At 34.9% G+C, this 12,118-nt stretch overlaps 1 pseudogene; it reads right to left on the bottom strand.

The window, feature by feature from the left end:
* Positions 1-3,221: 3,221 nt before the first annotated feature.
* Positions 3,222-4,867, bottom strand: LOC105178644 (anthocyanidin 3-O-glucosyltransferase 2-like; annotated as a pseudogene).
* Between the last annotated feature and the right edge of the window lie 7,251 nt (positions 4,868-12,118).

Genomic DNA, 12,118 nt, shown 5'->3' with positions numbered 1-12,118 from the left:
TATGAATTTTAACTTGTTTTGTTTTGTGTTTGTTTTTTTGTGTTCCTTTATTTTTTTTCTTTCACATAATAATGACACTATGATAGCAACCATTACATTACATTTTTGGGGGGAATATAATATACAAATTTGATTATGACGATGTGTATGAAATGTCTATTTCAAAACGGAATGCAATGGCTAGTGAGGTGCGCTATTTTGGGAATAGGACATATTTCACAAAGCTTGGAGATGTGTATTACAAAGTAGATATACCGATGATGTTTTGTTTGATGTGTGTATTGGTATTGCTTCTAAAAAAGAAATCGATATATATGTTGAAGTTGATGGAAACGTTATGGGTAGTCAGGTTGGTGAATGTAGTACTCAACCTCAGGAGGGTAGGTTAACTGAAAAGGGTGAAAATTCGAAAGAATCTGAATCCTTTGAAGATAGTAACTATGATTTGAGAATTGATGAGATGAATACTCAAAATACAAGAGAGTGCATTGATGAAGAGGCTCTGGAAAAACAAATAGAAAGAGAGGTAGAAGAAACTAATATGAAAGAAAAGAATGAAAAAAAATAAAAGTCATAACAAGCGTAGCAATGAAGAGGGTGAGAAAGACCTGTTTGGGAGTGAGGATGACTTTCAGAGTGAAAAAGGGTCTAATGATGATGAAACAATAGAGCCAAATATTGTTTTCAATCCTTAATAACTTTTTTGCAGGGGATGCAAGAACGAAACCTGATGTATTTGAGGAAAACAAGTTGTGGTAAGAAACTTCAGCACCCATTCATTCCATTTTAATTATACATCTTCTAATACTTGATATTGATTGTTTTTCCAGGGCATGAAGGAGCAATAACTTTCAAGTATTGCAGTCCATCACAGAAGCCAACAAACTATAGCTTCAGTAAGTAATTCTCAAATAATTTCAAGATTTTATTTATCATTCACTTATTCGATTTATTTCATTCTCTTTATAGGAAATACCCAAACCATTCAAGCCACCTCGGTATAAACAAAAAGTTGCACACAAAGAATCATGGAAGCCATCATACAAGTACTCCACATCCTAGGAACAAGATGCAGCTCAAAGCTCTAGGCCTCCTCCACCAAGGAGAGGATTGTATTAGGAAAGAAATATCTAAGGTACTTTTTTCGGAACCTGCCCAAGTGATAGATTCATCCACTAATAAGGAAACTGATATTCCTTCCGATCATCTTGCCACTTCACCAACTAAAAAACATGTTACTACCCTTGGCCTTATTTTTAAGGGAAATTTCATTAACTCAAAGTTGTTTTCTACTTCCTTAAGCCACTTCTGAACTACTATCGGGTCATGGTTTCCATCAGAAAGGTTAGGACATGTGCTTTGCTCAATGCCTCATAATGAACTTTTGTTCCAATGTTTGCAGGGGATTGTGGTTCCCAATGAGCTGGTTGCTATGGTTGAGCTCTTGCAGTCGCTATGGCCACTAGGTCCCATTGCTTATTCTTAGTTGGTTTTCTCGTGGTGAATGATATAGAGGGAGCTTATTGTAGTTGTCTAGGGGGTTTGCATAACAAGGGTTCTCTATGGTTTGCTTAGGTCTACCAGCCATCACTCTATCAAAAGGGAAGTAGGGCTTTAACATTCGACATAAGGATCGAAAGAAAATTTTAGATTGGATGTAACATTTACATGTAAAAATTCTACTAGAATTGACAATCAACAAATAAAGAGTACAAAAATATTCTGCCTCATAAAACAAACACATATACATATGTATTAAATACTTAGTATTTCTAACTTAGATTATTCAAACGTAACATTTAACAACCTATCGCTGGACAAGTAAGTCCATTATCAACTGAAAATTAAGTAATGCTATGAAAAGAAATGATGGAGTGTGCATTTGAAACCTAAACAATGTACTATACAAATCTACTCCATAACATCAAATTACTAATGAGAGCATAGAGAATAACACAAATATATTTTAAACTAAAGTGATAAGCATAGAATAGATCTCAAAATATTTGAGAATCAAACAATCACTATAATTTCAATCGAAAAATAAAAGGATTAGCTTAACATACTAATGGAATAATTCATAAGAGAAAGTATAATTCCATTAGAAAATCAACAATGTATCTAAAGGAAAGATGTGAAGAGAGGATAAAAGATCATTCAAGACGTATAAAATGCCTCTCTATTTATACTACAAGTACCCTATGAACTTGGATCCGAAAGTGGGGTAGATACATAATTGCCCTAAAAGGAGTGAAGTAATCAATTCTTTGATTCTAGCAAACCTTCTAAACAAAAGAATTTCCTAAAATTAGTACAGCAATCATGCTATTTTCAATAGCAAAAGTTGTTCATTTCCTTCTTCTGCACAGTTGACTACAACATTAAATATGGGCACATCTAGGGGTGTCAATGGGTAGGGTAAGATCCTATCTAGACCCATACCCATAAAACACCTATTCTACAAATAATACCCAAACCCTACCCAATTCCCTCAAGACCCAGTGCTATTATTTTGGATCGGATGTTTTGGGTCTGGGTAGGCTAAAAAAGACTAAAAAAATTTTAAATTAAATTAAATTCTTTTCTTTATATATTTTATTTTTTCCATTAATTTATTAATAATTCATATTGGGGACCAATTCACAAGTAACACCTTTTGCAATAGAATTTTTTGTAATTCATAATTTTTTGAATTCATATTGCGAACCATCTCACAATCTAATGACTACACTACATTTTCATATGGTGGTGATTTGGGTGAAAGGATGAAACGGGAATTTTATCCTCGATACAATGGTTCACCAAGTAAAATAAGTTTAGAGAGAGAGAATTTTCGGAAGAGAATATAATGAGTAGTCAACTCTAATAAACAGTGAATTAGGTGTAAAAAATAATATTTTGAATATTTATAGTGGTGTTGGAAATTATGTAGTATGAAAGAGTGTATGTATTTATTATATGACTTATATATATATAAATTCCTGTTTTGCTTTTATAACTAAATGTGAATTAATCACATTTCCATCACTTTTATTAGAGATTAACTTATTAGTAAATAAATTAATATGCTACCCAAACTCAAAATATCCGATAATTAGTAGTGGTTTCTAACAAATATGAAACACAAAATAAAACAAAGTCAGATGCAAGACAAGCATGTTAGGGATTGTCCTAAAAGAATTTCTTTTGCTTATTCACCATACACAAACAAATCACAAGAGTTCATGAATATAATATTATTCATTTTATTTAGAAATAGATTTATATATATCATGATAATATTATTCATTTTATTTAGAAATAGATTTATACATATCATGATAATATTATTCATTTTATTTAGAAATAGATTTATACATATGATATGTGTATGTTGGATGGACGAAAAGGTTCAATAGATTTTTTTGACAGCAAGTTTAAAATTCATAAGCAATGTTTTCGATAACATCTTTAATGAAGAGATTCTGAGCATTATAAGAAGATCCACCTTCCATTAAAGCCATCCTGCTTTTGTTCTTCATCTCCTTCACCTTCTGCCTCACCCCACTTCCACTCTCCTCCGCCATCAGTCGCCTTATCGCTGCCTCTATCTCCTCGGCCCCCACAATTTCCGGTGGCTTCTCTCCCCTAAAGTCCTTCTTGTAGTCTATCCTGATCGCCTCGGCCATCCCCAGCTCCTTAACCAATTGAAAAGCATTCAGCTGCTGCTCAGCATATAGTGGAAACGTAGCCATCGGCACGCCAAACCACACGCTCTCCAATGTCGCTTTCCAGCCACAATGCGACACAAATCCCCCCACCGCCGGGTGGGACAGCACTGCCACCTGCGGCGCCCATCCGATCACTTTACCAATCCCTTCAGTTCTGTCCAAGAACCCTTCTGGTAGCACTTCATTAAAATCTTCATATTCGGTCGGCAATTGCATCACTCCCTTCTGTCCCGGCTTTCTTAAGGACCACAAGAAACGGCTACCACTGTTCTCCAGTGCCAACGCGATTTCTTTCACCTGGGCTTCCTCGAAACTCCCCATAGTCCCAAAGCACAAGAAAACAACCGAGTTTTCGGGCTGATCGTCCAGCCATTTCTTGATGTCTTCATCAAACGACTGATCAGAGCTCGATTTCATAATAGGGCCTACAGGATAAACTTTTGGTTTCTTAGTGTCAGCTAGTAGAGATTCAATCGCGTAGGATTCAAGCTCGTAGAACGTGTTCACCATAATCCCTTTCGTCTCTGTCAGTCTCTTGAAGTTACTCACTAAGACAGTGAACAGGGGACCTTCTTCTACAGACACAGCAGGCAATACTTCTGCTGGAACAGGATTGGAGAAACATGGGACAGACAATTCAACGTCGGAGAATTTGTATTTTGCTAGATCTTCATGCTGCTCGAAAATGAGCGGGACGAGATGGCAAACCAGGGCTAGTGTAGAAGCACTGGAAGTGTAGAAAGCGTAAGCAGGAAGGTTGAACTCATCTGCGACTTCTATTAATTTAGTGCAGAACATGTCGAGCACAAGGCCTGCCAGCTGAGAACCGGGCAGAGATGGCTGTTTGATTAGATTCGAGACTATATCTCTAATATGTGTAAATTGATAATTGATGAAATCCAACTTTTTGAACAAAGAGGTATAGTCTAGAGTTGGCAGGTTTATGAACCGTAAACGCGAATCTGAGGAGATGTTTTTTGTGTAACTATCCACAGCACTGTCTGTCGGATGCTTCATGATGAGTACGGTGATGGAGAGGCGGCCGTCGCGGTCAAGGAGGAGCTTGGCCATCTCCACGGCTGAGACAAGGTGGCTCAGCCCCGGAGAGGGACGAATACCAATTCAGCGTTCTTGGTTCCCATGATCACCAATGGCTGTTTGCTTGGAGTTTATTGATGGGATAAGATAACGAGAGGGACTTCAGGTTGGCGTTGGCTGGTAGTTATATATAACCACTTAGTCTATTTTATTTTTAATATTTTTTTGTTACTTTCTTTAATTATTGTAAGATATCCAATAAATATAATTGATTGGACTTAAGTAGCAACTAACTATTACATGTTAACCATCCCACAGAGTTGATCGTACGGGATTGGAATTTTATTCTAAAATATGCTGTCTTTCGTTTCATGTAATATATACACATAATATGTATAAAAACTAGGTAAAAAAAAAATTTGGTCCATTAACTTTATCCACGGTTAATTTTAGTAAACTAACTTTCGTTGTTATCACATTTTGACCAATAATTTACAAAAATGGGTCAATTAAATATAAATTAGGATTTTATTGTCAATTTTTCAGTTAATTTAAATATTTCCACCGAAAAATTGCTAACTTGGCAAGGCCATGGTGAAAAAGCAGCCAGTATAGCCACGTGTATTTCCATGTAGACAATGACGTGTATATCTTGTCAAATTCTTCAGAAGCGGAACTTCCCAAATTCTTCGGCCCTAATTTCTCTCCCCTCTTTTACGATTCACTCTATTATTTTGTGAAATCTAAAATATTTGCTACTAAAATGGTGATGAAGAGAAACCCATCCTCAATGGAGATTATTTTTCCCTTTTTATTAGTTGGTAATTGGCTTTGGGAGGAAAAACTAACATTTTTTCCTTCAAAAATTGCCACCTCAAGTGCCATGTAATATTATAGTGCCACATGGGACTAAAAATCCCCAAATTAAAGAGCATGTGCCGTGCACATGCTATTTTCCTGCAAAAAATCCAATTTTCGTTCTCCACCGTGCTTAATTGACCCATTTCTGTAAATTATTGATCAAAATGTGATAATAACAAAAGTTAGTGTACTAAAATTAATCGCGGACAAAGTTAATGGACCAGAATTTTTTTTTTCTCTAAAAACTAATATTATTTATTTTATTTAATAGAAAATTTTATGTACGTGATGTATATATATAAATAAAGGTAGAACATAATTAAAAATAAAAATTTAATTAGTGTTTGTATGTAAGAGTGGTTGTTTTTACTTGTTATTGTACTTTTATCATGTACCAAACAATCTTGACATGTTCATTTTTTATCTTTGCATACATACTGTAGACATTTGAAATTTATTATATTTCTCACGAATTTTACATTTTTTATAAAATAAAAATATTAATTTTTGAAGACATTTAACAATTCAATTATAACAAATATTTAGTATAATTCAAATCTTGTCATACTCATAAAAGATGTAAATACTAATTATTTGATAGAAGTTAAACGCAATTTATCTCATACAAGAAATATCCAGAAACACCTACCTATGAACGAAAGGGAGGGACGGGGTACTAAAAGAGTAAGGGGAATGGGGAAGGGGGCGGCGAAGGAAGGAGAGGGGGGTTGCTACGACCCTAGTGAGGGGGGCTGATGGTGATGGGAGAAGGTTGGGGATGACACACGGAGTTTTTTATTCTGTATAAATATAGTTTTTTAAATAACAGGTAAATTATTTAATTTTAAAAAATATAGGGAGGTAAATTATTATTATTTTATCAGGACAGTAATTTATTTATTTATGATATTATAGGAAGGTGTACTGCATTAAACGATTTAATTTAATTACAAAACTAAAATGAATCATTTATTTATTTTAAATATGTATGAGAAGAAAATTATTGACACAACTATTTAAGTAAAAAGATAGTTATTTAATTTATTGAAAGATCTTAAACATTAACAAATAGGATACGCAATTTATGGGTAGTCTTTTACATGACATGTGAAAATGACGGGCCATTTGTTTGTTGTGAAAGTTCCTTTTCCTCATGCAGGTTGACGGAATGACTTCACGAGTATGTCTCGCTAATAAAATTGTTCCTTTAATCGCTAATGACGTCTCTCAGTCATCGAAATTGAGACTTTATGATCTTAGAAGTTAGGAGTTTAAATCCCATCATATATATGGGATATTATTTCTACTTTATATATAATACGTATTGTCTACTATAATAGTAGGTGTTGGTTAGTTTTAATTTATTCGACATTATTGTTCAGGATATGATTGTTGTAATGATTCTTGTTAAATATTGATATTCAACATGAATGATTGTAATTGATTTACTTCAACTAGTTATAGCTCATGAGTCTTGCTTCAAAAAGATTATTCCTTTATTGTAATAGTTTTTGTTAGATATTGATATTCGACATAAATGATTGTCATCAATTTATTTTAAGAAAAAATGCAAATTAGTAAATTACCCCCTTATGAAAAAATAAATAGTGACGTACCTCCCTGTATTTTTTAAAATACAACAATTTACCCCTATATAATTTCTGAAATAAAGCAATTTACCTCCATGTTTAAGGAGGTAAATTACTTTATTTTAAAAAGTAGAAAGGTAAATGCTATATTTTTTTTATAGGAGGGTAATGTGCTCATTTTCAATATCACATAGGGATAAATTGCTATCCACCCATTTATTTTAATTAGTAACAGTTCATTCGCTTTTAATTTAAAAAAGATTATTCTTTTAATCAATGTAAGACTAAACAGGAATTGGCATCGTGGCCTTGCTGTCAGATTATTCTTCCTTTACTTAAACTTCAAATATAACCTTTTATATTTGAAATTGAGAGAAAATTTTAATCAGCATAAATTATAAATAAGTAATTTTGTAATTAATTAATTGCTTAGTTGAATTGAGAGAAAATTTTAATCAAAATAAATTATAATAAACCATTTTATATGAGTTTTACTCAAAACAAATAACTAAATAAAAAAACATTGGTTAAAAATCTTAACACTAATTGAGAAACATCTATTGGCTATGTCTTTATGAGTAATGTGAGATCTTTTAATTTTTTTTAATTAATATTTGTGATGATTAGAAAGATTAAAATAGGATTCAGATTAGAACTGCTTTGATTTGTTCACATCACATTATGAAGTATAAGTCTATTGCTAGATAGAATTAAACAAGAAAAGAAATAAATTGAAAACAAACATTATAATTTAGTGTAATTGACTTGTCTTGGTTCTTGGCTTGAACCAAGTTCATGTTAGAACATTCAAAGGAGAATTGTGAGGGAGAAAACATTATTTTCTTCAACCCACTCTAATTCATGAGCTTGGACTTTAAGTTATAGATTGATTTGATCAATTTTGATTTAATCAAATTAAATTAATTTCAACCAATATCCATGATTTCATAATCCAATTAACTTCATACCTTATTGAAATTCAAAAGTTTATTTAATTCAATCAAATAAATATAAGCCCAAATACTAATTAATTGATCCAATCAATTAATTTAAACAAACTCAATACAATAATTTAATTAATTAAAGGTGTAAAGCCCAAATCAATTAATCCAATTGATTAATTCTTCGATCTAATTAAATTAACTCCACCGATTCCATAGTGATTTGTGTGTGATTGTTTATGTTTACCCTCAGCTAGACTTAAGCTTGTGGCTGACATAATTTATTAATTAAATAAAATTTAATTAATTCTTTCCAATTAACCATTAACTGAAAATGCCCATGACTATAGGTGGCCGTCTAGCAACAATTTGTGGCACTAGAGACTAGGTGAATGTTGGCGTGATATTTAGGCTCCCGAGTTCCACATTCCTTCCGTCGATCGTCTCCTGATCTTAGTCAACGGCATGGAGTTGAGCGTCAGTTCCCATACTGGACTAGGCAACTATGATTAATACGCGAAATGCGTTTACTCTATTGATTGACAAAGAAAATCATTCTTAATCAAGCATTCGCTATGACTATAGATTTAGAGATTCTAAACCATCTCAGAGCGTATTGGAGAAATATCTATCATCTACTGACAAGGGACTGTTTCTAACTTAGAATCCACCATCCTCACTACATAATACAACTGCATTGGACAAGACTTATAACAACCACATCGAAGACATGGTTATCTCTTGTCAGATCCAAGATACAATCAACATATGTATGTGACTGCAATAATTTCTCACGTCCAAGGACTAATCCCGTGCTAGCGTAGCCGAGAATTCCAATGATACAGACCAAGTCTCCAAAGATTCCATATGACGATTCCCGTAAATCAGTTTAGCCAGCTAACATTCTTTGTCAACTAACCCACTAAAATTACATACACGTCCTACGTCTGTAGCTGATGAAACATGACACTCATTCAAAGAATACAATACTTTATGCAAGTCTCTATAGGACTCTCGATGTCCGTCTTGTTGTTCTCAACTTGGAACATTTTAAACCCACTCTCATAAGCTAGTTTCATAGTTGACATCCAAGGTGCAACCCAACTATATGGGTTTTTGAATTGGTCTATGATCATTTGTTGTGACGTTAAAATACAGCTTAACATAATGAGTAAGTACAACAAACACTTAATGCCATAAATGAATGCTTACAACATTCATTAAGTTAATATCACATTAATAAAAATTGCTAAATAGTTCCTAAAACTACCAATCCAATTGGCTTTCTACTCATATTCTAACACCAACCTCTGTTTTGTAGGTTAGTCCCCCCTTAATTTTAGGATTTTCTTAAAACTTCTTCGACCTTTATGGTGTTGCTTTACTCCACTATGCATCACACATTTTACTAGCTACAAGCCTTAATAAGCCACATTTAGCAGGCTCATTTTTCCTCATTTTCTAGGCTACAAGCCGCAAAAAGCTGCCTTCTTATTTAGGTTTGAAACATACAATTTACTAGCATACATGGGCAGAATTACTAACTACATTACCTTTATACTCGTTTTCATGCTTTGGTACTCGTTTACTTCAAATTTTCACCAGGCTGGCTAAGCTACCTAAAACTGAAGCCTGTTACACACTGCTCTAAGGGAGCCCTGAAGCACGCATACTCCACCAAAGCAGCCAGGAAATCTCCAACCAAGTTGCTCTCGTCGTCATCCAATAGTTAGGATTGGCTCTCTATTATAATCCAATCAAGGATTTGTTTCTTCTTAGTCATCGTTTCTTCATTAGGGGGGAGTTCCTACTCAGGAAGTTAGGCGAGGGGCAACAGAAACTTAGAAGCAGAACTTGCTCTTAGCCCTCTTCGGAGGTGTGGGCAGCGAGTCAATAGGACACTTACCTTTGGGATCATTGGCTAAAATGGAGATAGATGGGGTGGATGGACGATTCCTGAGCATAGTGTGCTTGGTAGAAGAGTCGATAGCAGAAGTCTGTCCTGCTGTTTCCCTTTCTCAACCCAACCTTCTAGCAATTTAGGAAACATTTTCACTGCCAAGGTACTAACAAAAAAAATTAGTACCTTCCTATAAACTTATTCTTTTTAGAGGGAAAAAATATCAGCAAGGCTTCAAGAGGTATACCAAGAACATGGTCCATGTCCGCACTTTTGGGACTCAGGCCATAGCAACGGAGACGACAGGATGGGCTTATTTGAGAGGATCATTGGGATTCAAGTAGTCCAACTGGCTTTAGAAAGCAGTAGGGCGGCTGCGGACAGAATACTTGAGATAGTCAGGGAGGATTTGTTATCCACATAGGAGGAAACCTCCAGGGCACGGGAGATGAAATGAAGAAATATTTGCGCTTCAATTCCTTCATTAAGGACTGAGTTGGCAAAAACTAAGCTTTCCCTTGGGAAGTGAAATAAAACAGGCAGGTCTTGCTCTTGAGCATGAAGGAGTGGAATTAGGCAGCAGTAGGGATTCCCCTAGATTTTCGCCAAAATAAAAAAACTAGATAGAATGCTAAAGGATTTGGGGCCAATAGGTTCGAAGAAAAATAAAAGAGCGCAACCACATCTGAATAAAATTCAGGGATGGGAAAACGTAGCCCAGCCTCTAGTTGGCTACATAAAAATAGCGAAAACCCTCAGGTGGTAATTTCGATCAAGCATCAGCTGCACGAATCTAAATCATGAGATCATCAGTTATCCCATACTCATCCCTGAAACTCACCGCATCCTCAACATAAAAACGGCAATTGTAACTCTGAAAGGACTTAACCTATCAACCTAATCTATCTTTTACTTTTCTTCTTTCTTTTTCGTCCATACTGTTCTCCTCCTCTTCTTCAATCTTACCTCCATGCCGGGAGGTTGAATCAAAGGTAGTGTGGTTCTCCTTTTCCTTCCGAGAGAATCTAACAAAATCCACCAATAATCCTCAGTTGCTCTCACCAACACTCTCAGAAAACATGATTTGAAAAAGGGAAAAGGAAAGAGAAAAATTCATGAAGTAAGCAAGGATAGCTTGAGCGCCAGGAGAAAATTCGGACACTTGCAGTGGAAAATCTAGAAATCAGTCATGAGATTTGCCAAATAAAAAAAGTGAAAAAAGGGAGGAGAGAAAAACTCACCCATGGATTTTTTTTTTCCCCTAAAAGATTCGTAAGAAAATGGGACATGAAATTCGTGCCTACCTTCCTTAAAGTGTAGGTAGTAGATCAGTCCCATCTACACAGAGCTCGGCTTTTTCTGTCCCAATTGTCACCTCTCTACCAATAAGCAAGTGTGTACTCCCTTCGCACCGCCAGGTCTTTTCTATCACTTTACTCTTGCAACTATCACTTACCTTTTGTGGATAGGTCTACATCCTACAAATCTGGATGTGTATGTGAGGCAATTGCGCCCCACATGGCTCTCCTCCAACAACACCACGAGACAAGCTGGGCAGCTTAGTTGGATTTTCACTGTTGAACTAGAACGGGCGAAAAATATTTGTTTAGGAAAATCTTTTGCTGAACTATTTCTAACTACTCCGTCAATCTAATATTAAGTCTTGCACATCTGGAGTAGGAAGGGGAATGATGATGCAACAGAGGTGAACCCCCACCGAGGCTTAATCTTGCTGGCTCATGAGTTTGTTTTGCTTACTCACCACACACAAACAAATCACAAGAGTTCATGAATCTAATATATATATATATGTAAATACTTGACCTTAGAGGTGATATAACTCCCTTGTTGCTTCTATCTTTTGAAAATTGATTTCTCTACTTCTCTTGCGTCGCTTCTGATTTTCTTTGTTTGTTCTAACATTTTAGCTAGACCTTTCAATGGATGGGTATTGCTCTACTCGGATTGTCAAATCCAACGGATATCCATAGCAATTTTTTCACTCTTTACTCATACCCTACCCTATAATATACTTATAAGGTTTTACCCATAATATACTTGCTAGAATAGGCAATAATG

Source organism: Sesamum indicum, linkage group LG12, assembly GCF_026168435.1.
Source record: "Sesamum indicum cultivar Baizhima isolate 11 linkage group LG12, ASM2616843v1, whole genome shotgun sequence".
Classification (NCBI taxonomy): domain Eukaryota; kingdom Viridiplantae; phylum Streptophyta; class Magnoliopsida; order Lamiales; family Pedaliaceae; genus Sesamum; species Sesamum indicum.
This window is presented reverse-complemented; position numbering and strand designations above follow the sequence as displayed.